This window comes from Octopus bimaculoides, chromosome 7 (genome assembly GCF_001194135.2).
Source record: "Octopus bimaculoides isolate UCB-OBI-ISO-001 chromosome 7, ASM119413v2, whole genome shotgun sequence".
Classification (NCBI taxonomy): domain Eukaryota; kingdom Metazoa; phylum Mollusca; class Cephalopoda; order Octopoda; family Octopodidae; genus Octopus; species Octopus bimaculoides.
Genome location: NC_068987.1, coordinates 4,158,167 through 4,163,084, shown reverse-complemented (window position 1 = coordinate 4,163,084; position 4,918 = coordinate 4,158,167).

Sequence of the window (4,918 nt, the reverse complement as noted above, 5' to 3'; positions counted from 1 at the left end):
ATGTGTATATATATATATATATATATATATATATATATATACATATATGCTTTTACTACGAAGGTATCTATATGTATATCTGTGCATCATACTTAAAGCAGATACTTCATTGAAAGCCTAATTAACTGCGGTATTCGTCTCGAGGTAGAATGTCTTATAGACAAACAATTTAAGAAAAACACACAATTATATCAGTAGCAGACGAAAATGTGCAACAGCGGTGGTGCCATATTGCTAAATGGGCATTTCTGCATTTTTAGGCTTCGTCAGTGGTAACTGCATGCTATTACAAAATCCATAGTTATTTATATAGTAGAACCGTTAATGAAAAATTATTGATACTGCAATAAGCTGGTAGACTGAATAAAAATTCTTTAGCAATCTGTGGCCCCACAAGACAATGATTTGAAGAGACCCTACTTGAAAACTGTTTTCGTATAAAAACGCTCCACACTAAGCTACAGGTGCTAAACGGTTTGGTGGGGATACATTGTTATGAATACATCACTGTTGATTCTGTGTGTAGCGGATTCAGAGAGCGAGAGGTGGAGGACAGAAAGGGGAATAAAGGAAGGGAAGCGGGAGAAGAAAAAATAGAAGCCATAGTCGTTAATTAAAATTCAATCGATCTCAGAGCAGATGAAAGAAGGAGTTGGCCTCGGCAAGATTTGAACTCAGAAAGCTTGAACAAAGGAACACTAATGGAAACGTTTTATATCAGCAAAGCAAATGATACAGCAACCATGTCCCCCTCATTTCACGTCCTATTGTCTTTTATTAAGTAAGAAAATGAGTCTGAAAATAAAAACACTGGACGGTCATTGGTGGAACACTTTTGATCGTATGTTCATTGATCAGGGCTGACTTGAGGTTAAATGATAAAAGCAACACTTATGAAAATCCGGTATCCGCAGCTGAGGCAGTATTTAATTAAAATAGTCATCTACGTATCATACCTAATCTATACACACCGTCAATAGACCAATTACTGCAATATTTATCTTAAGATAACATCTCTTTCTGTGGTTAAAATACAATGACTATGAGAGAGAGAGAGACGGAGGCGCGCTCGCTGGCCACGAGTGGAATGAATTTTGTCTCATTCTCTGACATGTATTGTGTTTGTAACACGGTAAGTTCACAAAAGATATAATCTCAGGACAAAAAAATGTGGATGCATTAAGTATGACTCATAGATGGCTGTACAAATGAAAATATTTCATTTCAACATACCAAGCTAAAGGAACTCTCTCATCGACTATACTGAGATACTGCTGTTTCTGGCAATGAGCTTTACTTCTCACGTGGCATCTATTTTATATTTGATGTCCGAACAAATTCGGTCACAGGGTTAACGACAAAATACAGAGTGGCGAATTGTTAACACCATTGTTCAACTTTCTACTGAGTTGGCAGTAACTTTAAATAAATAAAACAAACAAACAAGCAAACATGCAAATGAATAACTATGACGTATACTTTACCTGCTAAATGTTTTATTCTCGTTAAGACTAAACCTACCTGTGGGGGATTGCAAAATTTTAACTAAAATCCTCGCCGTGTTCATCTTTCTAAATAACAATAGACATTAGAAAATACAAAAGATAATCTTTCCTTGGAATCAGATTAATCCGGGGTAAAAGAAAGAGAACAAGAAGAAACAAAGAAATATAAAACCACACAAACCAAATCTGTCCATCATGAGAAAATATTTCATAAAGCCTTCATTTTATTTAAAAATTTTTCTTTAAATTTGTTTTGTTTTTTGCGAATGGTTTTAATATTTTCTGGCTGTTTTTTTTTTCTACTTACCAATCTTCTTATCTATCACCCAGCTGCTTTTAGATCAAACTAAACATCTGCACCTTTAAGAAAACATTAGTATTAACTAAATAAAAATATGTAATAGGTAGCGAAAGCAGTATTGTGAATATAACAAACATTTAGATCAATTCAAATGTTTGGGACGTATTTGACCAGTAAAAAGGCCATTTTTGCTGTGGTTTGCCTTGGAGAAAATTCTCGCTTTAGGCAAAAAGTGTTAAAATACCAACAGTCACTTCACAGAGCCCTCTGTAGACCGGTGAATGCATTTCAAGCTACTTAGCTATCATCAACACCAGAGACAATCAATATTCACCGGTTCATAGAGGGCGCCGTGAAGTGATTGTTGGTGTTTTAACAGATGTTATCTAAAAAGCAAGAATTTTCTCCACGGCAAACCACGGTGAAAATGGCCTTTTCTCAAGAAAACTATTTCCCAAACACATATTTGAATTGACATAAATGTAGCCAGAGAGTATCATGGAGGTTGCTTCTGATAGGAGCCTATGGAAGAGGTACCTGAGGACTCTACCCTCACGACCCTCCCCCTCCTCCTCCGGAATGGTGGATGGGTGGGTAGAAGGATGGTTGTGAAAAAAATGAAAGAATTAGCTGCTGTTTCTAGCGGTCAGAACTACCACACAAAAGCTCCATTGACGGATCGATTATTTGCAATTATCTGTTATGTAAAAACAGGTAAAATAACAATCGATAACAAAAAGAAAGAGAAAACGAAAACAGATGGGCATAAAAAGAGAGAGAGGGGGAGGGAGGAAGGAAGGAAGAAAGGAAGAAAGGAAGGGAGGGAGGGAGGAAGGGCGTCGTAGGTTGTTTCCCAAATGCAGTGTATTAGGATGGAATAATGTCTTTTATAAATAATCAATAGTATGGGATATAAGGTTGACAGGACATGAGATGTAGCGATGTTCATGCCTCTTATAGTAACCTTAGTCACGCATGAGCAGTAAAACTGTACTAAGAACCGAGTGCCAGACACATTTGACATTAAAGTAGTGAAATAGTTACCAAGTGACTGCGACAAGTCAATAATTTCTTCTTAAATACAGATTAAGACGGAATACGGAATGGAAGCACGCACGCACACGCACACAAACACACACTCGCAAATACACACACGTTTACGTGTACAACCACACACAAAAACATACTAATACACACACATACACACCCACAAATACACATGCACAATACTCCCACCCCAGAAACACACAAACTCAAACACATACAAATACACCCACATTCACACAAACATACGCACAACTACACTCCAGATACACGTACACACACACACACACACACACACACACACACACACACACACAAGCCTATCCTAACATCAGTGCCGAGCAAGCCTGTGATATTAAGACGTGGGATAAATTGAACAATTTACATTTGATATTGGAGATTCTGCAGAAAATGCTATTTGTGAGACTAATTAACTAATTTCCTTCTGTTGGTTTGCTGTTGATTTGCATTAATTCAGATATTATTCTGTTCATATCGCCAGCTTGACGTCGGTCCTAAAATAGGAGTTTACAGGTTCAATTCTCACAAATGCTTAAACCTCAACCCCTGCACGTTTATTCAGACGCAAAAAATATGCAATTGTACCTACATGAATAAACATGGACACAGCATTTCGACAACCCCTATTTAAGGCTTGCATTTCCACTTTTTGGTCCTCAATTTCCATTTCAATTCCTTGTAGGAACACCATACTTCGCTTCGCAAGAATAGTAAATGTCTATAAGACAACACTCTTACCTACTTTGTGTATAAGCAGTGCGATTTAACCATTTTAAAGTTATCCGTACAGATTTTCTATAGAATTCAGAGATAGTGTTGAAAGTTATGACGTCTTGTATACGAATACGTCTATATAAACATTGTGGTAGAAGACGGAAAAATACATGATGGGTATATGCATATTTCAAAACTAATTGCTCTTTCATCAGTACTATATTACATTCAACCGATACTTGGTAGTATATTATGGTTTCGAAACGAAATACAGTGTCCCTACCAGCAATTAATAGGTATGTACCAGTTACCCGGAATGTGCTTAATATGTAAATTGGTATTTATCCAATAATGTTGTACCACTAAGCTTAGTGGCTATTTAAGCAATGTATTCGTGGATAGCTAATCGGTTGGATATAGTACTGAAGAAAAAGCAATAACTCCTGAAATAAGCATATACTCCACACCCCCATTACCTATTTTTCTATCTTCGATCGCATTGTTTACATAGATGTATTCATGTATGAAACGTCGGAACTTTCAGTGCTGACTCTAATTTCTATGGAAAATCTGTAGAGATAAACTTGAAAGTTATCCGTTTTCATTATCTTTTATCTTTAATTCCATCTTTTACTTGCTTCAGTCATCCAACTGCGGCCATGCTGGAGCACCGCCTTCAAAGACTTACTCGACCAAATCGGCCCAAGTATTTATTTTTAAGTCTGGTGCTTATTCTACAAGAACATCTCAGTCACGGAGATGTAAACGAACCAACACCGGTTGTCAAGCGGTTGGCATAACAAGCACGAACCCAAGACACACTCACACACGCATACATACATACATACATACGTACATACGCACGTACATACATACGTACGTAGTACATACATCCATCCATACATCCATACATACGATGGACTTCCATACAATTTTCGTCTCCCCAATTCATTCACAAGGTATTGGTCGGCCCAAAGCTATAGTAAAAGACACTCGCCCAAGTTGCTGCGCGATGGTACCGAACCCGTAACCAGGTGGTTGCAAAGCGAGCTTCTCAACCGCACAGCCATGCCTGCGCCTAAGAAATAATTATCCCGTTCAAGTAATCGTTGTTGTCGCAGCCATTTAGCAGAAAGCTCTTGAGAAGCAAAGGTTGGCGCCGAAGGCCTTAATATCTTCGAGCGCGTGGAAACTATGTGCAGAAGTAAAAAAAAAAAAACAATAAAATTAAATTATATACTTCCGATAAAAAAATATCGATAAAAATCAAAATATATTCATTTATCCAAAAGTAAAATCAAATCAAAGATAAAAAAAAACACAAGGCTGGAAG